General features: G+C 36.2%; 1 long non-coding RNA gene across 1 annotated transcript in view; it reads right to left on the bottom strand.

The window, feature by feature from the left end:
- Nucleotides 1-1,496: 1,496 nt before the first annotated feature.
- The window catches only part of LOC128113775 (uncharacterized), a 38,539-nt gene continuing 16,478 nt past the window's right edge, over nucleotides 1,497-23,557 (bottom strand). The window contains exon 3 of the long non-coding RNA XR_008219659.1: nucleotides 1,497-2,987. This is a non-coding gene — a long non-coding RNA (uncharacterized LOC128113775). The remainder of the gene's footprint in view (nucleotides 2,988-23,557) is intronic.

Here is a 23,557-nt window from a genome sequence, read left to right as displayed (position 1 = left end):
AACATTAACCGTGTCTCTAATCCAATCTTCCAAAGGTGCAGATCTTTTTTTTAATGGCCTGATTATTGTTTTACATGCTGCATTTGCATTCTCAAAGGCCAAAGATTCAATTATTATCTGACTAGCTTCTGAATCCGGGACCATTCTCTTTACTGCTGAAGCCAGTCTTTGTAAAAAATCTGTGAAAGATTCTTTTGGGCCTTGTACAACCTTTGTAAATGACTCAGGTTTTTTTCCTGGTTCCTCAACTCTGTCCCATGCATTCAAGGATGCTGTTCGACATAAAGCTAGGGTTTGGACATCATATAAACATTGTGTTTGTGCTGAAGCATATTGACCTTCTCCAATAAGCTGATCCTGGCAGACTTGTATTCCTTTATCCCTCCACTGTTTTTCTATGTTTTTAGCTTCATCCTTGAACCAAGTTAGCCACTGAAGCCTTTGACTGGGTTCAAGAACAGCTTGTGCCAGCTCCCGCCAGTCCTGTGGTACAATCCTATTATATGTTGACCAAGAGTTTAACATTTGCTTTACATATGGGGAATGCATGCCATAAGATACTATTGCCTCCTTAAACCTTCGTAAATCTAACATTTCAATTGGAGCCCAAATATTTTGTGTAGTCATTTGATCAGGTAACTGCTGTATGGTTACTGGACAAACTAAGGGTGACTGTGTGAAAACAGGCTTTCTTTCTGTAACCCTATGATCCAATCTTGAAGCAACTTCACTGTTAGTTTCTTCTGTCTGAGTTTTTACAGGTTTACCAAGTTTTTCTAAAGCTGTCACCCTGGCACTTAAATTGACTATCTTTTTAAATAGTAAAATGAGGATAAGCATAGTAATAAAATGCATAATATGATCAACATTAATCTTCTCATATAGCTGTTCCATTGTCAGACTGCTTAAAATTGCAAACAAAGTCCAATTTTCTTCTGATGAACACAGAAAACCCATTTTTTTTAATGTGGAAAAAAATTTCTCTTTTAAATAGTTTCCTTTAAAATATCTGATATGTTAAGTGACTTACCAAGTCCTCGTAGAACAGTACCAATCCGAGGGAATTTCAAAACAGCCACCTAGTGTCTGAGGTGTGAATCCAGAGAGAGAGAGAGAGAGAGAGAGAGAGAGAGAAAGAACACGCAAGAACCATAGCCGCAAGTTCTTCCTAAGAACTTGAATCCAGCCACGTGTTCCTGCTTGAGCCTAGTCAAGCCTTGGCTCTGGCTACCTTAAGGTCCAGCCACGTGTTTTGGCTTTACAGGCAGGGGCCCTGTTCGGCAGGGCAGGCCTGAGTTGTTTGTAGCACTGACTTTAAGCAAGTAGCTCAAGGTTAGTCCGGCCTGAGGCCAAGCTGACCTGGGCCCAGGCTAGGGAACCAGCCACCCTGGTGGGAAACCGGACCTGCTGGCTGCCCTGGCGGGAAACCGGACCTGCCGGCCGCCCTGTTAAGCGGTTTTTAATGGATTCTTGTCACGTTGGGCGCCAAATGTAGATGTAACCAACCGTCTTATTAAATAAGAAACACAGAGCCGATTCAGAGAAGAAAGCCAAGAGGTCAGAGCTAAGAGCCTCACCCTTCCTGATTCAGGGATCCTCTTCAGCCAAGAGAGCTCTCCGAAAGGGACCTACTTCCTGTGTGTATGTCTTTATATACTCTAGCTGTTCTGCCTTCCTCATTGGTTGTAAACCCAAACATGTGACTGCCTCATCACTGCCTGTATGTACCGCCCTCCAGGTCCTTAAAGGCATGCGCCACCACTGCCACGCACTTGCTATGGCTCTAATAGCTCTGACCCCCAGACAACTTTATTTATTAACATACAATTAAAATCACATTTCAGTACAAGTAAAATACCACCACAAGGGACCAGCACTGATGATGCAACAGAGACCAGAGGCCTCGAACTACACCATTGATTCTTCACGATAAACATAAGCATGTAAACATATATGGATAAAGGGGTTTATTAGGTGACTCACTAAGTTACACCTCAGCTTTCATGATGAGACTTTCTCCTTCTTCCTACTTTTTCTTTACCTCTTTTTCTCTTAAACTTTATTTATTTATTTATTCATTCATTCATTCATTTTGGAGTGGGGAGGGAGATGAGGGGGATCAGGAGACATGATGTGAAAGACATAAAGAACAAATTAATAAAAAATGAAAGAAAGAAAAGGATTCCATCTCATTCAAGTCAGAATGCCTATCCTCAAGAAAGCAAAGGAGAACAAATACTGGCTAGAGTATAGGGAGAGGGGAGACTTTATTCACTGTTGGCAAGAGTGTAAATTAGTACAAACACTATGGAAATTAGTGTGAGGCCTTCTCAAAAAGCTAAAAGTAGAACTCTTGATGACCTAGCTATACCACTCCGGGACATATACCCAGAGGACTCTAAACTCTACTTGTATCTCCAAGTTCATTTTTGCTCTACTTACAATATGTAGGAAATTAATGAGCTTAGAAGTCCATTAAATGATGAACTGATTATAAAAAATGTGGTTCATATACTTAGCATTAAAGAAAAATTGTCGTTCCATGCAAATAGATGAGCTAGAAATTATTATATTGAGGTAACCCAGGTCTGTAATGCTTTTGCTCACAAATGCAGAGGTTAGCTCCAAATTTTAAGATTTGTGTTTAAGTTGAAATGTTGCAGAAACCAGGAGCAACAGGATGGGAGAAGAGCTGAAAGTCCTGGTGGGTATTACAGCTTATGTAACAGGAAAGCAGAGAGAAAGTTTAGATACTGGTTGAGATGGAGAAAAGAGGGAATGTTGTAGGGTAAGGGGCGGGGGTCAAGTAAACTCAGGATGTATACAAAAATGCATTTAGAAAACTACTGCTTTATAAACTAACTAAAGATATCATTAAAAAATGTCCATAGTTGTCTGTAGATCTTTGTCCTGGCTTGAGGCCCAATCAGCTTGCACTTGTCCACATTAGCAGCACATCTATTGGTATTGTTCTTGTTCGGTCACCTCTAGGAAAGAGCATACAAACTGGTTAGCCAGTAGGAAGTGGTCAACTCTGAAAATACACACACACACACACACACACACACACACACACACACACACACACGATTATAAAATGTTAAAAAGAGATCTTGAATTTAAAGACTGAAAGACAGGAAAGAGGAGACACATGGGAGGGATTGCAGGGGGGTAAGGGAAAGGGGAAATGATTTAATTATATTTTCATCTTGAAAAGAGAAGGAAGAGTTTGCACAAAGGTACTACTGCTTTGCAAGAGCCATTGATTTTAAAGAGAAATCTCTGATCCAGGTACAGGATACCATCAGACATGTTGTTGACCAGGAAGCCCCAGACTGCTCAACCAGTAGAGCAAATATTGCCTTTGTTCTTGGTTACCAACCAAAACTAGATAGTGAAATCTGATTGCTGAAAACTTCAAATTCAGGACTCAAGAAATCAAGCTGGAACTGAGCTGGAAGTTTCATTCCTGCTGGCTAGCATGTGACATACCATAATAGGCATCCAGGAGAGAGAATTCAGCTATGGACCTCATGCTTCAACATTTTCCCACCTGTCAAGAGGTACCCACCAATGCCATAGTGACATCACTGGTTTGAGGATACAAAATTTCTTTCTGATTGGATCTGAGATCTACTCCATGGGACAAATATAAGCTTGACACTGTAAACTTGGTCAGAAATTCATCACTGAGGAGACTAGAGGCTCTGGGGGGAAATCCACTACTGGTGTTTTGCCAAATGGCATGTAGTCAAATTGCATTCTAAATATGTATGTTTGTTCCCACAGATCAGTGCTGTTTTCAGCACATGTCAGTGGAGCATTTTTATGCCAGGGGACAAGGTTAATTCAGAGACTCAAAACTGGTCAAAGTGCTGAGAATAAGCGACTGCAAACACATTTCTGTGTGTGTGTTGGGGGGCATGTGGGTGTAGGCATGTGTTGTGTGTGCACACACACACAAATGATAAAATAAAGATAAATAAAATTTAGATTCTACATACAAAGAAAAATATGAGTCTTTTGTGTTTCTTTCATGTGGCTTGTTTAAAATGATCGTCTCTATCAATGTACATACATTTTCTTTCAAATAATCTCATTATTCTTTACAACTTTCTAAAACACCATTGTGTATAGATACCACATTTTTCTTTATCCCTTCATCTGGTAATGGGCATCTGGACTGTGTGTGTACCTTGCTTATCACGAATAGTGCTGCAATCAGCATGGATGTGTATGTCTGATTGTGATATACTGAGTTGGATTTCATTATGTATACATACCCAAGGGTGAGGTAACTGAATAATATAGGAGTTGTATGCCAAGGTTTTAGAGAAAACCCATGTTGATTTCAATTGTTTCCTTGGCTTGCACTCCCTAGCCAGATAGAATGGTCCTTCATCACTAGACACTGTGGAGCATTTGCTATTTTATTCTGTTTGTTTTTTGAAAAGAACAATTCTAACCAGGGTCAGATACAATGAATTTTTAATTTGCCTTTTCTGGATGACTAAATATGTTAGTTACTTTTCAGATATCTATTGACATTGATATTTTTTCTTTTGAGAACTGCTTGTTCAATTCACTTGTCCATCTGTTTCATTGGATTTCTTTCATATTTAATTCTTTCTGTTCTTCACAGATTCTACATATTAATCCTCTGTTAGATGAATACCTCCTTATGCTTTCTTTGGCTGTCCAGAGTCTTTTTTCTGCTATGTGAACCTTAAAGTTGATTTTTCTGTTTCTATAAAGAACTTTATTAGAATGTTGATTAGGATAGTATTGAATCTGAAGACAGATTCTGGCAGCATGACTACTTTCACAATGTTAATTCTGTCAGTAGATGAAGGAATTTGTTCCATACTCTTGTATGTTTTTCAATTTCTTTAAAATTTTCACTGTAGGGGTGTCTTAGGTTTGATTGATGATTGACATGGAAGGGCCTAGCCTACTGTGGGTGATTCAGTCCCTGGGTAGTTAGTCCTGGGGCAGATAAGAAGGCAAAGTGAGTAATCCAGTAAGCAGCACTCCTCCATGGATGCTGCTTCAGTTCCTGCCTCCAGGTTCCTTCCTGGAAATTCCATTCGACTTTTCTTCAATGGACCATAGTCTCGAATACATAGGAACAATAAATCCTTTCCTTCCCAAGTTACTTTTGGTCATGGTATTTTATCACATCAAAAGAAACACTGCCGGGCGTTGGTGGCGCACGCCTTTAATCCCAGCACTTGGGAGGCAGAGCCAGGCGGATCTCTGTGAGTTCAAGGCCAGCCTGGGCTACCAAGTGAGTTCCAGGAAAAGGCGCAAAGCTACACAGAGAAACCCTGTCTCGAAAAACCAAAAAAAAAAAAAAAAAAAAAAAAAAAAAAGAAACACAGGACAATTTATTTTAAATGTGTTTCTGCTCTTCCTATTTTTTAAAGCTTTTATTGTGAAGGAAGACTAAACTTGGTCAATGCCCTTATCTGCACCTATTGAAATGATGATATAATTTCTATCTTTGTATTTAGGTACTGTATTACATTTATGTTTATGCATGTTAAACAACTTTTGCATCTCTAAAATTAAACTAAATTTATCATGTTGTGTGTTCCTTTTAGTGTCTATTGAATTTGGAACTGAAGTATTTTATTGAGAATTATTGTGTGTATGTTTGATAGGAACAATGATCTATAATTTTCTGTTTTCATTATTGTATACTTACTAGGTTTTAGTATAGAGTTCATTATTGTATCATAGAATAAGTTTGAAAGTGGTTTATTCATTTATAGGTTATGAAAAAATTTGAGGAATATTCTTTAAAGTTCTAATAGTATTCAATATTCTATCTCGGGTCTTAATTTTTTGTTGGAAGAATTTTCTTATTAATACTTCAAATTTGTTGCTAATCATTAATAGTTTCAAATAGCGTATATTCTTTTTTCTATTGAATATTTTTACCATGTGCACATGCGTACTCGTATCTGTGTGTATTGTGTAAATGTGCTACATGTGTGTCAGGTCCCAGTGAAGTCATAAGAGAGTATATAAAGCCCTGGAACTGGGGTTTAGATTGTTGTGAACCACCTTAAATAAGTGCTGGGAAGCAAACTTGAGTCCTCTGGAAAATCAAGAAGTATCACTAACTATTCAGTCATCTTCCTACTCCCAGATATATTTTCTTCATTTAGATTTGATAAATCTTTATGTATCTAGGAATCTGTCAGCTTCACCTAGATTTTCTATATTATGTCCCCTGGTGACCTTCTGGATTACATGATAGGTGTTGTGACATCCCCTTTACTCTATGAATACCTTTATCTAGGTCTTCTTTGTCATGATTTAGCTACTCTGGACAAGGACTTGACTTTGCTGTTCATTTTTAGAAAAATCAACCCTTTCTCCTGGATCTGTGCATTGTTCTTTCATGTTCCATTCACTAACTCTTTTTCTGATTTTAATTATTTCTTTCCAACCACTAATTTTTTGTTTGATTTTTTTTTTAGATCTAGAAGTGAGCCATTAGTCTATTAGTTTGAGATCTCTACTTTTCAATGGTAAACATTCACATGTGTAAATTTTCTTCTAAAAATGAACTGCTCTATTTCAAAGGTTTTGATAACTCAATTCATTTTTGTTTTATTCATTTTCTTAAATCGTCTCTAATTTTTTCAGTAACCTACTTATCAAATAAGTGTTTTTGTTTAATCTTCATATGTTGCTAGGATATCTATAATGTATTTTCTTAATAGTTTATAATTTTACTGCACTGAGATGTGGGAAAATACAAGAAATATTTGTTTTTGTTGTTGTTGTTGTTTTGGATAGATTTTCTCTGTGTAAAAACTCTAGATGTCCTGGAACTCACTTTGTAGACCATACTGGCCTCAATCTCACAAAGATCTGCCTGCCTTTACCTCCCAGGTGCTAGGATCAAAGATGTGTGTCACCACGCCCAGCTTTGTGTTTGTTAAGACTTACTTTATGACAAAATGTCATGTATTTTAGGGAAACTTCAATGGGATCCTATGAAGAATATGTATTTCACAGCTCTGTTGAATGGAATATTACCCATCAAGTTGTTAAATCATTTGATCTGAGATGGAGTTTAACTCTGAAACTTTTTAGTAGGTTACTTTTATCTTGATTACTGGCAGTCTTAGTCACTGCTCTATTGCTGTGAAGAGACACAATGACCAGGACAACTCTTACAAAACAAAATATTTAACTAGGAGTTTAATTGCAGTTTATGAGGGTTAGTTACTTATCATTATGGTGGGGAGCATGATGGCACACAGGTAGGCATGATGGTACTGCAGTAGCTGAGAGCTTTACATTCCGATTCACAATCAGCAGAGAGAGGGGGTGGGATTAGACTTGGTGTTGGGCTTTTGAAATCTCAAAGTCCACCCTTAGTGACACATCCTCCAACAAGGCCACAGCTCTTAATTCCTCCCTGAAAGCTCATTAATTGGGGACTAAGCATGCATGCAAATGTGTGAGGTTATGGAGATCAATCTTGTTCAAGCCAGTACACCTATCTATTGATGTGAGTGGAATATCAAAGTCAACAACTATCATTACATAATGACCTTTATATACCTTTATTTCCAGTATTTTTCCAAAAGATTTTTGCTTTTTAAATAAACCTGTATTCTCTAATCTTCAGTAAGAGTATATTTATAATCATTACATTATCTTGAAAAGTTGTTCACTTTATTAATGTGTGGTAGCCACACACACCTCTACTAATTATTGCTTGAGTTCTATTTTATGAGATGTAAGCATAGCTACTCCTTGTACTCCTTGTACTTTGCTTTCATTTTACCTATGGGCTGTATTTCTTAAAAACAAAAATTTATTGGTTCACGGATATTGGATCATTGCTTAACTTTTGTCTTCTGTTCCTGACTTTCACTAAATTGATTTCCTTATTTCAATTAACTTGTTTGTTCTCTTACTGAAATCATTGATTTTATGGAAATAGACTTTATTATTTTTTATCTGGAATTTCACATACTGGATTCAAATATGGACTATTTGTAAAGAGGAATATTATTAGTCAGAGGAAGCAGGATGAAATGAGAGAAGGAAATTTGAGGATTAAATGATATCAAACACACCTTTATAAAATACATTTTGCACAAACATAGTATACTTATAAATAGCCAAACAAAAATCACGATGTTATTACTTTTCTCTGTAGCCATTTTCATGGGATTGCAATTTATTTATCAAGTTATCTATTTAACTAATGTTTCTATAATGGAAGAAAAGTATGAAGATTATAATATTCACTTTCAATTTCTAAAATAAAAATGGCCCCAAAATTTGCAAATCTAAAGCAGTATCTACTTGTTAATTCACAATTTCTGTAGGTGAGAAATTTGTATGAAATGAGAATCACTTGGCAGCAAATGGCTGAAATTAATTATTGGTATAAGCTCCTATCTGAAAGATGTAAAGAGAACTCTGCTTTTAAACTTATTAACCTTTTTAGTAAAATTCAGACCTGCAAAGGTGTAGGACACCACTTTTCATACCCTTGCTGTATTAGTTACTTTCCTGTTGCTATGATTTAAAAAAAAAAAAAACTGGCAAAAATCAAGTCAGGGAAGAAAGAGTTTGTACTGTTTCCCAGTTCCAGAAGGAATGAAGTCCATCATGGGAGGGCAGGTATGACAGAAGAAGAATGATGCTGTCAGATAATATTTCATCTGCATACAGGAAGAAGAGAGAGAAATAGAAAAGAGAACAGGAAGTGGGTTTAGAGCATAAATCCTGCAAACCCAACCCCAATGATATATTTCCTCTAGAAAAGCTCTAGCCATTAAACATTCTGTAAGCTCTCCAACATCAACACCACCAGCTTTAAAAATGGAGATATTTCATTGTAAAGTAACAGTTTTCCAACCCTGGTCTCTATCGGCACCAGGTCATTTCATGATGCTACAATTCATTTAGTCCAACTTCAAAATTCCCCTTAGTTTTTAACAGAATCAACACTTCAAAAGTTCAAAATCTGAAACCTCATCTGAGCCTGAGGGCTATCACTTAGTGTGATACCCTATCAAAAAAATGTGAACTTACAACTTACAATGGCCCAGAATATACTTTTCCTATGCTAAATGATAGGAATGGGGACATAGTGAAGAAATATTGGTCCAAAGCAAGACTGAAACCCAGAAGGGCAAACACCAAATTCTGTAGTTCCGTGTCTGGTATCTGGTGTCTGTCTCTGATCCTCCAGCTTTGCTGCTGCATCCTACTCTTTCCCTTGGGCTAGTTCTATTCCCTGTGTGCAGCCCTCCTTGACAGATGTCTGATGGCTCTGGATTTTCCAACATCTTTGCATCTCTGTGGAAACCAAGGCTTTACCCTCACAATTTCATGCCATAGCATCTCACGGCCTTCTTATAGGGACTCCAACATAAACACAAGCGGCATGGCCTCAGCCACTCTATAAATCTAGGGTGGAAAAATCCAAGACTTCGTAAATTTTGCATTTTTTTTTATGACTACAAAATCACTCCTACGTAGATACCACGACCACCTTCTGCTACCAGCTCTGCTTGGAGCCTGGCCTCCCTGGAACACAGTTGTTGCAGCTCCATATGCTGAAGTTAGTGAAACCTTCCCTAGATATTTGCTTTCCAGGGCCAGAAAACTCCAGAAGCTCTCTCCTCCTGGAAGTTGAAGCCCTCACTGTGTAGAGTCACATCTTCACAGCACATTGCCTGTTGTGTAGAGAAGGAGACTTCTCCTAAACTGCACCGAGTTCTTTACCAAATACACCTTCAATTTAAGTACACATGTCCGTTGTAACCTTAGGATTAATAGTGATTTTTTTCCTTTCCAAACTGCATTTTTAGTTTATTTCTACCCCACTTGTTGTTCTTATTCATTGTAGACCCACAAAGACTCAATTTTATATGATCTCGAAATTTCCACTGCCAAAGAAATTAGTTCACTATTTTTCAATTCAGCTTAAAAAAAAAACAAACAAAAAAAAAAAAAAAAAAAACAAACAAACAAAAAAAACCTCTTAGAACTGCTGGGGATGTCTTTCTGTATGCTGTAAATGTGTGTTGCTCTGATTTGGTTGATAAATAAAATGCTGACTGGCCAGTAGCCAGGCAAGAAGTATGGTACAGGCAGGATAAGCAGAGAGGAGAATTCTGGGAACTGGAAGGCTGAGTCAGGAGTCGCCAGCCAGACACAAAGGAAGCAAGATGTGAAGGCAGAACTGAGAAAAGGTACCAAGCCACGTGGCTAAACATAAATAAGAATTATGGGTTGGTTTAAATATAAGAGCTAGTCAGTGGTAGGCCCGAGCTAACAGCCAAGCAGTATTAATTAATATAAGTCTCTGTGTGTTTACTTGAGTCCAAGTTGCTGCAGGACTGGGGTGAGAGAGATTTGTCCTGAACATGGGCCAGGTGGCACACAGGAAAACTTCAGCTACATAGAATCTGGGCAGATTGCAGTGAGATTCTTTGCCAAAAGATCACATAAATGTCCACTAACCCTATTGTTGACAGAGTCCTTTTTGTCTAAATATCATGATCTGGGCCTCTACTGTCTGCATTCATCTCTGTATGCCTGTCTTCCAAGCTCACACAAGAGTTGCCCATTAATCTCTGCCTCTAGCACTCAATAACTATTTTTGTCCCTCATTCCGAAGTCTTCTTCTATCACCAAAAGAAAATACTTAGTTTTATCACATGAACAACCCCATGTCTCATCCACACGTCTTTATTAGTTACTCTTCTGTTGCTGTGACGTAGTGCCATGACAAGGGGTCATTTGAGTGAGCCAAACCCCCAAGGCAGTTCTGAATTTGTCCCTCAGCCTTTAATGCCCATAGCCACCCCAAACTCATCACTTTCTTTGGACATACAGGGAACGTCCATCATTGCACATTTCGTGCCATCACTTTGACTTCATTTGAGATTTGAGTGAACAAAGTCATGTTTTTATAAAGTGCAGTTTCTTTACAACTTTGGCAGTCAGGACCAGTGAGATGGCTTAGAGGGTAGAGGCCCTTGCATGCAGACTTCATAACCTGAGTAATCCCAGGTCCCACCAGGTACCAGGGGGAAACACCTTTAGAGAGTTATCTTCTGGCCTTCACATGTGCACTGCGGCATGCACACTCCAACCACTCATTAAATTAAAATTAAAAGAAAAAAGTTGAAGTCAGTATTATACTAACAATGACCCACTATAGATTATCCACGAGTTTCATTTTTTAAGAAATAATTTTATTCATTTTACATACAACCACAGATCCCCTTCTCATCTCATCCCTCCTCCTGATCTCCCCCAGCCTCCTCTGCCTCTGACCCACCACTCCATCCTCTCCTCCAGAAGGGTAAAGCCTCCCATGGGGAGTAAGCAAAGCCTGGTACACTCAGGTGAGGCAGGACCAAGCCCCTCCCTCCTGCATCAAAACTGAGCAAGGCAGCCCACCATAGGTAATGGACTCCACAAAGCCAGCTCATGCACCAGGAATAGCTCCTGATCCCACTGCCAGCGAGCCCCTCAAACAGACCAAGCTACACAGCTGTCTCGCTTATGCAGAGATCCATGGAGTCCAGTCCCATGGAAGATTCACAGCTATTGTTCTAAAGTTCATGAGTTCCCACTAGCTTGATTTGGTTGTCTCTTTAGGTTTCCCCATCATGATCTTGACCCGCTTGCTCATAGAATCCCTCTTCTCTCTCTTCAACTGGAGTTCTGGAGCTCAGCCTAGTGCTTGTCTGTGGATCTCTGCATCTGCTCCCATTAGTTACTGGATGAAGGCTCTATGATAACAGAATATTCACCAATATGATTACCAGGGTAGGCCAGTTCAGGCACCCTCTCCACTATTGGTAGTAGTCTAAGCTGGGGTCATCCTTATGGATTCCTGTGAACTTATCTAGCACCCGGTTTCTCCCTATCCCCACGATGTCTCCCTCTATCATAGTATCTTTCATTGTTCTCCCATTCCATCTGTCCCCAGCTCGACCATCCTGTTCCCTATTTTCTCATCCCCCATTCCTTCCCTTCTATTACTCCCCCCTTGCTCCCAGTTTACCCCAGAGATCTCATCTATTTTCCTTTCCCAGAGTGATCCATGTGTCCCTCTTAGAATTCTCCTTGTTAGCTAGCTTCTCTGGAGCTGTGGGTTGTAGTCTGATTATTCTTTGCTTTACATCTAGTATGCACTTATGAGTGAGTACTACCATGATTGTCTTTCTGAGTCTGGGTTATCTCACTCAGGATAATATTTCTAGTTCCATCCATTTGCCTGAACATGTTATGATGTCATTTTTTTTTATAGCTGAGCAGTACTCCATTGTGTATATGTACCACATTTCTTTATCCATTCTCTTATTTCTGAAGTGTATTGGTGGAATGGTTTTGCAAAATACTACCTGTTGGGGTTTACTTACTGTGAAGTGTGGAGTGATGTCTCCTTTTCCATTTCTGGTATTGGAAAAATATCCTTTATAAATCATCTTGAACATAATTTTAGTATTCAAAAATATTTGGAACTTTAATTTTCCTAAAATAATAGAGTGCTTGAATGTATTTTGAATTGTAATGAGATCTCGTTTAGTGTCAGGCATTTTGTGAATATGGGGAAACCTTGGATTAATATTTTTAAGTACATGCTCTATTATGAGCTGCATTACTCCATCAGCACCAACCTGAAATTCGCCATAGCCAGAATCTGAAGAACTTCCTTTAAATTAAAGTGTTTAAAACCTGTAAGTGCAAATATGTGAATAATTAGTATGTATCACTTCATCAGATGGTACAGATTGCGTATCTTATCATGGTTTATTTGTCTTAGGAGAAATATAAACTCAAGATAGATTCTCACTTGATTGTTACATTTCTGAGATTTGGAACATAATTATTTATCTAGTTCCTTTAAAATTTTATTTTATAGAAAATTTGATTTTTGAAACCCTTTAGAATCCTTACATATGAATTACAAAGGAATATATAATGATAGACTTAGATTTATATTCCTATTTATTGTTGGTCTTTCTGAAATCCAAATATTGCAACTCACATCTTATGACTTCAATGTTTTAATCTTCTATATTTTTTAAGATTTATTAATTTTCTACATGCCTATATATTGATAGTACTGGTCTTTTATGTATTTCACATAAGACTAGGTTATCTATATGCAATTATATGATTTTATTTTAATAAATTTGTGTTAACTTCTATGACATGCCTTAAATTTCTCAGCAGTGAATTACTGACATTTTGAGCTGGGAATTTTGCAGAAGGGTACAGCCTCCTCTTCTGTGGTACACTTAGCAGCATCCCTGGCTTCTGCCCACTAGATGCCAGTAGCACATTCATGAAATTGAGAGAAACAAAATGTCTCTATTTGACTACAGAAGTCCTCTAGGGGTAGGGGTAGACTTGCTCAGAATTACTGATTTATACAGAAAATTCACATGTTTTTTATTAGCAACATTGATGAGTCCTTAAAATATGAGTGCACCAGGGTAAGGAATGGCAGATGAAAAGCATGTGACTGCCAATATCCCGCAAGCCCCATCTTGTACTTTTTTACCACTGGTCAACCCCAGTGGTAAATCCTTTTGTGAATTAAGGTTGTAGATTGCTTTTATGTGTCTTCTACGTGTATAAATGGATTTACACAGAATTTGCTTTTGTTGCTCTTATTCAGTATTCTTACTCTTAAAAGGTTTTTTTGATGTTGACATAGTGATAATTTTTCCATTTTAATTACCATATGGCACAATTCACTCATTTAACGTTGCAGGAAATTTGGACCTTTTCTATTTGTTTCTGAAGGCGTGTTTTAATCAAATGCACTTCCTTTATTAGGGCTTACTGCCACTCACATTGTTTTTCTCACGTTAATTTTTAAAGAATTTGTACATTTTCTCTTACTTCTGAAGTGTATTGGTGGAATGGTTTTGCAAAATACTACCTGTTGGGGTTTGCTTACTGTGAAGTGTGGATGATGTCCCCTTTTCCATTTCTGGTATTGGAAAATATCCTTTATAAACTGTCTTGAACATAATTTTAGTATTCAAAAATATTTGGAACTTGAGTTTTCCTAAAATAATAGAGTGCTTGAATGTATTATGAATTGTAATGAGATCTCGTTTAGTGTCAGGCATTTTGTGAATTTGGGAAAATGCTGGATTAATATTTTTAAATACATGTTCTGTTATGAGTTGCAGTACTCCATCAGCACCAACTAGATCAGATTAATGAATTTCTCTTCTTTTTTTCTGATTACTGACACTGTTTGCCTTCTATCAGAATTATAAGAAGCTAGAAAGTCTTCTACCTTGATTATAAATTTTTCTGCTAATCTATTAATTTCAGCACTGTTTGCATAAAATCAATCTTAGCTCTGTTAGTAAGAACTGAAACATTTAGAATGTTTGTGTCTTCTTGATTACTTGTTCATTTAAGTGTTATGAATTTACCAACTTTAAATCTGGCATGACGTATTAAGTCTAATTTTTTCAGACATTAGCTATTCAACAGGAATTTTCTTCTGGCATATCCTTCCTTTCCTATATATTAATTAGGATGCTTCATCTTTATATTTAGAATAGAACTCTTAAACATTGTATAATTAGAGTTTCTACTTTAGTTCATTCTGGACATTTTAAAATCTGTGTATTGAGCTTATTTATGTCTAATGTAAATATTGAACTTCTTTTCCTTTATAGCCATAATTCTCTGATTTCTTTTTTCCCTATATTTAAACATTTTCTTTTTTATACTTCACTAAGTCTTACATTCTTCTCAATACCTCTTTGCAATGCTCCCTGAGCCTTGAGAGGGGCTTGCAATATGTGTGTTCCGGTAGGGCAGAGTATTCTGCTGTCTTATATTCTCTGAACCTTCATTAGCTGTGGGCCATTGTGGCAATTGCCATCTACTATAAATAGAAGCTTCTTAGATGATAGTTGAAGAACGTGTTACTTTATTACAAATCAGCTTAATACTGTGTCCGTTTATCTTCATTATAGTGGTAAGTTCTATCCTACAGCCTATGTCCTATTCTGTCATAGTCCTCCTCCTCCTCCTCCTCCTCCTCCTCCTCTTCCTCCTCTTCCTCCTCTCCTCTCTCTCTCTCTCTCTATATATATATATATATAAAATATATATATGTTTCTGTATATATATGTGTGTATGTATACGTAAACACACACAGATATATGAAGTGCTTTATATATATATATATATATATGTGTGTGTGTGTGTGTGTGTGTGTGAAAGAGAGAGTTCACATATCCACATACACACACACACACACACACACACACACACACACACACACACACACACATATATATATATTTTATATAAATATATATTTCAAGTTTCAAGGTTGGCATTTATTTTCTCTAAGTTTTTTTAAAGATAACATTCTTGATTCCAATGTTCTATGAAACTTGCTTAGCTATGGTATTCTTACTTAGAGCTGTTCCTTTAAATAGTGCATGTCCATTTGTCTACAGGATCTTAGCCTTTCTGCTTTTCTAACCTGTCAAAGTTGCCCAGAAACTCTGATTTTTAATCCTTTGTTTCCTGTTTTTTGAGACTTACAAAAGAGCCATTTTTTATATATCTTGTATTCAGTTGCCCACCTATTGTCTGTTAAAAAGAGAAAGAAAAGAAATGGAAAAAAAAAAAGAAGCAAATGTCACATGGGAAAGGCTACTTTTGCAAGTTGTTTTAGTATTTCAAATATCTTATTTCCCTTATTTGATTTTTGATTATGTGAATTCATGGTTCTTCCATGTCCCTGACTGCTAAATTTTAAAATGCACTACATATTTAAAACTGAATTTAATTTTTAATTTTAATCTAATTTATAATCTTGTAATATATTATAACTTCAGTTGTGGATCAGTTCTTTCTTTAACAATGAACTTTAGGACCGCTAGAATGTCAGTATACATAGTAACACTTATGGAAGACCAGGCTATGAAGTGGTATTAAATGTTCTATGTATCAATGGCATAATACAACATACATTTTTCTTTTCACTGAGTAAATTAAACTGTACATTGAGAGTCAATTCAAGATAACAGCTTGCTAAGTAGTGACTAAAATCTGGGTCACAATGATAGCATGTAGTCATGGAAATCTCAGACATTTCAAAAATAGATAATATTGCAATGAGGTGAATCAATTAAACTCCCTCTCAATTTTCCTGAAAGTGAAGCTTAACATGCATTCATTTATCCCATTAATAAAGAAGTATGTGCATGGTTTCAAGCTAACTGGAAGGGATGTTAGAAAATACAGTGCATAGTTGGTGAGTATTAATGTTTGTTCCTAAGGAATCACCTGTCACACATAAATCAAATGCATAAGAAATACTGAAATAAGGATATAAACTTTATGATGTGTAAAAAATGCCATGGATAATTTTAATGAATTAGATAAAACTACAAATTTTTGTTCCTATTGGCAGAATAGGAAAAATTAAACTGAAAAACTCAGGAAGGTCTTTGAACCTTTATTTTCTAGGGCGTGTTGATAAGATTGTGCATCAGATATTACTCTGTTGCCTGCTTTTGGGACACTTTCCTCCTACTAGGTTGCCTGTTCCAACCTAACAGGAGGGGAGGTGCCTGGTCTTACCATAACTTGGTCTGCCATGGCTGATGGATATACATGGGAGGTTTGCCTTTTCTGTGAAGAGAAAAGAGGAGGAGTGGAGCGGGGAGGCAAGAGGAAAGGTTGGGGGACAGGACTGAGAGGAGAAGAGGGAGGGAGGGGTAACTGTCTGGGAAATTAATTAGTAATTAATTAGTTATTAATTAGAAATTAATTAGTAAGAAAATGTTTAAAAATATTTGTGATCCAGTATAGTCATAAAAAATTATTTACAGATTAGCTGGGTCTTCTGCTTTTGTAGTGTATGTTTTAGTAAGCTAATAAAAAAATCTCACATTGTTGTTGTTTCTGTAGGTAAAGTTTTGGACAGGAATAGGAAAGTACCTTGGTAAAAGATTGAGTGAAGTAACCCAGAACTAGAGAGACATATGCTTTATGTTCTTTCTCATCTGTAGCTCCTAGATCCAAATCCTTGAAAGTGATACTGTGGGATAATGCTCTTGTATGTTGGTTTAATAAAACACTAATTGGCCAGTAGCCAGGCAGGAAGTACAGGAGGGGCAATCCGACTAGTAGAATGCTGGGAAGAGGAGGGTCGAAGTGAGGGTTGTCAGCCAGAAACAGAGGAAGCAAGATGACAAGGCAGAACTGAGAAAAGGTACCAAGCCACATGGCGAAACATAGATAAGAATTATGGGTTAATTTAAGTGAAAGAGCTAGTCAGTAATAAGCCTGAGGTAATGGCCAAGTAGTTATAATTGATACAAGCCTCTGAGTGATTATTTTATAAACAGCTGTGGGACCACGGGGCTGGGCAGGGCCAGAGAAAATCTTCTGACTACAAGTAGACAGCCTGGAGTAAACACAAAAAACAGGAAATCAAAGGGGACCATTGTGAAAAGCCTTAGAGAGAAGTATAACAGGAAAGAATTGATATGAAAAGAGAAGTAGAAAATATGGGAAGAGGATGCACTTTGCCTGGGAGTGGGTGGAGGACTAATGCAGAAGGAGAAGGATGGAAAAGAAGAAAAAAGCAAAAATCATAAGAAATCATATTATTTTTACTTACATGAAATTACATATATGTGTAGTGTGTGTGTGTGTGTGTGTGTGTGTGTACGTGTTTGTATTTAAATGCAATTTTCCTACCCTGGCTGACAATATATCCCCCAAGAGTCATAAAATATCTAACAAAATAGCCAAGTTGTTGCAGGGGAGTCCAAGAGACTTTGTAAAGCAATATAAGCTATTGCTATTGATTTTCAATGCCTCCCTGAGGTTGAAGGTAAATCTTTATCACTTAAAACACCACACACTTTAGACAAGGACCCAGACGATCTGAGCTGGTTCTGACATGAAACCTCCTCTCTGAGGTCTGTATTTCTAGTACTCAAAGGTGTTAGAAAAGCTTCCAAGGATTGGAAGGAATCAATATTCCTATGAAGTAGTTACGTCTATGAACCACAGTGACCAACAAGTCAATATATTGTTCAAGATGCAATAATGACACTCAGATCTTGGCAGTAACTAGCAACTTAACAAAAGATAAATCTTAGCATCATAAACCTAGCTAATTATCTAGGACTAATCAAGTCCCAAATGTTAGCAAATGACCTACAACTACCACTTTACTAAATGAACACAATTCCTAGTTGTGTTGAAAATACTTATAAGTGTGCTCTCTCCCATCTATTTTCAACAGAAGAAGGCCATTATGGAAAACCACAACTGGTCAAAATTCAGACAACAACTGATTTTGGTTTGCCCAGACCGAATGGATATATCTATAACACAACTTCTGCACTTTAGGCTCAGAAAAAAAGATTATGGCATATGTGGCAGAAAGATTGTAAGAGCCATTTATACTGTGAGACAATGTCTCCTATAAGTGAGAGGGAAAATCCATACATCGTAGTTCAACAACATGGCTGCCTAGACAGGACCGGAATGTAGACTGCACCAATTGACATGTTGTTGTGAAAGGGAGAATTCTTATGCATTTCTACCCCTAGAGAAAGAAAATCTACAGGCAACTAAAGATTGCTAAGAGAGGAAGAATTAGGTGCTCAGGAAGGAGTTTCCTAAAAGTTTACCCAATTCCAAGTGGTCATCTGTGATATCATATACATATAAGCAACCTTAATTGACTCAGCAGGTTGTAGTTATATATGTATGCTTTCTACTTATATGTAATAAAAGCTAAAAAAAAAGAGGCCATGAATTTGGGATATATGGAATGGATTGATGGAGGGGAGCAAAAAATGTAATTATATTTTATATATATATATATACAAATATATTTTAAAAAGCTAAGAAAACAACTTATGAGTCAAGAGAGAGTTACGAGCCTTTTGTGTTCTTGAAGAAGACATAAGTTTAGTTCCAAGTACCCCCATGGTGGCTTGGAACCATCTGTTACTCCAGTCCTAGTATATCCAGCTAATTCTTCTGCTATCTCCAAGTACCAGGCATACATGGTGCACATTTCCATGTGCAGATCAACATTCATGGACATAAAATTTTCTTAAAATTATTAAAACAGAATATGTCCTAATATCCTGCAAAGTATTCAATGAGATTTTTAGATTTGCAATTTACTACTCTAATCCAATATTTAAAATATTTGAAGAAAAGCTATGCAGTAAATTCCTTTTTAACTCCTTTTCCCAATGTGTCATTTTTTTATTGAAAATAGATTATTATCTCATATAATGCATCAGAACTACAGTTTCTTGTCCATCCAATCCTCCCAGTTACCCCCATCTTCCCTCTCCCCCAGATCCATTCCTCGCTCCCTTTTCCTCTTCAGAAAAGAACAAGCCTTCAAGATTTACAATCAAAGAGGGGAAAAAAGATGCAATAAGACAAGGCAAAAGCCCTCATATTGAGGCTGGACTAGGCAATCCAAGAGGAGGAAAAGATACTCAAGAGCAGGCAAAAGAGTCAGAGATGCACCCATTCCCACTGTTAGGAGGCCCGCAGAACACCAAGCTAACAGCCATTACATATTTGCAAAGAACTTGGTACAGAGCCATGCAGGCCTGGTGCTTGCTGTTTCAAGTTTATGAGCTTAGTTGATTCAGTTGGCCATGTTTGCCTAGTGCCCTCCATATTCTCTGACTCTGACAATCTTTCTGCCCCCTCTTCCATGGAGTTTCCCATAAATTCCTTTTAGTTCAATGACATATGCCAAGTTTCAGGAGTAATGAAGTAATATTTTATAATGTCAACTTGTCGTTTAAAGAAAAGTGACCAGACAACAGTGAATTTAATCATTCGTACACTAAAATCCTTCAGTTTTCAATAAACTTCTTGCTTAGTCAATTGTTATGTCTGATTTACAGATCAGTTTTGAATTATTTTTGAACATTATATCTTAAGAATCTAATCATCCTGCCATCATGACTTGCCTTTTAAAATAGTACAGTACTTTTTTTCCATCTTAGTGCATACTTAGGGAAGATTTCTTTGAATTAAAAAAAAAATCATTTCATGTTCTTTATCCTCCACAGCCAGAATATCATAATGCTGGATCATTACAGTTCTTTCCTTTACACACGACAGGGGTACGCATTCTTAGATGAGTGAAGAGGTTCAGAATATTCTGGATTATCTTTACAGTCTTTCAATGACCGTATACTTAAAGCATATGTGTGTATTTTTTGAGAAACTAAAATTATACAAATCATTTAACTGAAAAATGCTCAATTTCCTTATTTGACTTTCAATGAGCTAGAAAAGCAAAACAAAGCAACAGTTCAATGACAATGATCTGGGTGGATCCAAAGGTTATTACTTTGTATGGAGAAGTTTAAAATCTTTAAAATAGTCACTAAAAACTCTTTATCAAATTAGTATGTATACATATGAGAATCTGAACACACATATAGGAGAATGATGTGTGAAAATGTAGAAATTCAGCCTTGTCACACAACAATAATTGAATATTTATTTATTTTGAAATTTTGTATTTTGCTGCCTGTGCATGGTACACAAATGTTTTAAGCCCCCAAATATGTTTATAAACTCTAAAAATAAAAGAGTAAGAAAACATCTTGCTTTTGTTTATGTTTTTGTTTATGAAAATCTTTTCAGGGCTCATGAGAATTAGTTTTCTTAAGCATGAGATTTGTACCATAAATTAGAAGTGAGTGATAATGGTCATAATAATTGGAAAAGTGTGACAAAACTGGCATGATGTTATTTTTATGCCCCAATTCAAGACTTTGACTTACCCCTTCTCACACAAAAATCATAAAACTCAGTTGTTCCAAACATTCTACCATTTAATTGTTACCCTAGTCACATTTCCCACCCTTAATCCTACTCTTTGGATCGTTAAAAAAAAAATCTGTGGAACACTAATTATTTAACCTTGCCTCCTACCTACTTTCCCTCTTTATTCTGAGGTTTCTTAAGGGCTATAATGAGCTGTCCCCACACAAACAGGCCAAATTAGTGGATAATTACTGCTGGGCCTGTGAATGTTCTCACTCCCCCTTTCTTACAGTTTCACAACATTACCAGAATGGTCTGTCGCCTCCCTACCAATTAGGAACAATTACTACTTTATAACATTAGTGGTGGCAGGCTTATTATGTTGGAGGATATGTAAAAGTAAGATGTGAATAGAGGAGAAAGACAAGGCCAAAAGGTCATTGTCATAGAACAGGGTTTTTCGAATTACAGCCTCAAAGATTTATAGTAATGCTCTGAGATGAAAGTGAAATTGTATATAGCCAAAGCTGTGGTTTTCTTCTTTTCCATACAATAATTAATTTTGGTGGCTTCAGTTTTCAAACTAAAGAAAATAACCTGAATTGTCCTATAGGAAGAAAATTTTTTTTTCACAAAGATGCCACATTAGAGAAGATATCCCTGGCATGCACATTTAATTCCATAAACTGCATCAGCATTACCATCAGTATGACCCAGAAGAATGAAAGGCATTGCTTTCCAATTTACACTTTAGGTCAAGATTCATCTTCATAACTATAAAGAACAAAGTGTTTAAAGCATTAATGACTTCTATCTATGAACCAAAATTCTCTATTTTTTAATATCAAGTGTATAGAAGACTCATTTACCTAAACTTATCTATCCTCAAACTAGTTTTTCCTGTGAAATTATTTTGTTTCCATTAGGAAAATTTTGCAGATATTAGTTATATTTATTTTGGAGGGGTGTGAATACAGTATCCAATATCAGAAAAAAGGCATTACTTGGTGCTGCATATGGGTGCTTTCTTTTATATTTGGAAACCGTCTAGGAAGCATGATGGAACATAATGAATTGGGCATTATTGTCCCTTTTAGTTCTTGGCTCCTGCTGAGGTGCCATTGCATGGTCTGAGAACAGTCTTAAAACTTTCTCTTGAATAGCATCCTGACTAGCCCAGCTCACTCATGTTTCAGAAAAAGGAGAGATTTAGAATGTAATGGGGAAGAAACTGAATCTTTAATATTTATTAGAACCAAAATTTTTTCTGGAAACCACTGCTGAGAAATACAGCTTTCTCAATGGGATTGGTAACAAAAGTTGACAATAGTACCAGAAAATATGAGAGTAGAGGCATTACTTTTTTTATTGAGCAGTGGACTGCTCTGGTCAAAATTGTAGTTGTCTTATTGTCTGTGAGATAAATGGTACATAAACTTCATGGAGATAAAAAAGATATAGGTGGATAAAGACTGGAATTTGTAATAAATAATGCATGTGATAAGCCTGTTAATTAAAAAGAAAAGAGAGAGAGAGTCCATGGTTGTAAATAAAATAATTTTTCAGAATCAAGTTTTTTTTTGTAATTTGGAGGGAAAAATAAAAAAAGGGAGAAGCTCAATTAAAATTGGGACAAAGAATTGAAATATGTATAAAATCAAAGGCATATATTATCTTCTAAAAGCATAAGACAAAGTATATAACATTTTATGTTGGATAAGAAATAATAGAAAATAAGAATGCTAATAATACATTAAGGAAGAGAGATGTACAGTTACTGTCCTCATTCTTTTCATTGAATTAGAAATCAAAGCTATATCTCATTTGGAAAATTGTCACAGAAATTCTAATAGGGAAAAAAGTTACATAAATGATCTAACCTTGACCAGCAAGTGATTTAAAATACACTAAAATAATTTTCATTATCTGGTTGTCTGGAACTAACACACAATTTAGCTAGTTATTCAATAACAACATAAGAGAAAACTATGTTTTAAAATACATGGCAAATAATTAATCTGTAAACTGAATTTTCCATTTTTGTACAGTGTCTGTGTGTGTTCAAATGCTTATGACCACAATATTGTCCTTACAAAAAGTTGAATAAATATAAGACAGAGTGTATGGTAGTCAGTTTAGAAGTTATATAGTTCATATCATGTGACAGGTAAATAATGGACACACCAAAGAAAACAAAACAAAACTCAGCAAAATTTAGGAAGAAGTATATAATTGATTTTATAATTCTAAAAGGAGACAAAAATAATAGCAGGGATTTTGCATTTTATCAACTGTTATAAGTTATTTGATATTGCAAATGTTAAACATATTTTATTACTCAAATTATGAACAATTAATGGTGGATGTAGCTGTTTCTGATGAATGCTTAGCAATGTAGGGTAATAATTAAGAATATTAATAACAAATGTTCAAAAATTAAAAAAACAATGAAATTTTATGCAAGAAAGTGTTCTATGTCTATCTTATCCCTAATTGTTTCTATAGGGACTCTAAAATTTCCTTTTACAATCATACAATATTTTAATTGATTTCTTAATCTCAAATATTTGTTTAGATTTATGCCAAGGAAATAAAGTATCATTTTCATACAAAAATCCTGTATATGAATATTTATACCAATTTTACTCATGATAGTTCTAAATGTGAAATTACTCCAATGTTTTTCAGTGTGCAAAGGGTTAAGTAAACCATAGGGTATCAATAC

Source organism: Peromyscus californicus, unplaced genomic scaffold, assembly GCF_007827085.1.
Source record: "Peromyscus californicus insignis strain IS unplaced genomic scaffold, ASM782708v3 Scaffold_18__1_contigs__length_77618521, whole genome shotgun sequence".
NCBI lineage: Eukaryota > Metazoa > Chordata > Mammalia > Rodentia > Cricetidae > Peromyscus > Peromyscus californicus.
This window is presented reverse-complemented; position numbering and strand designations above follow the sequence as displayed.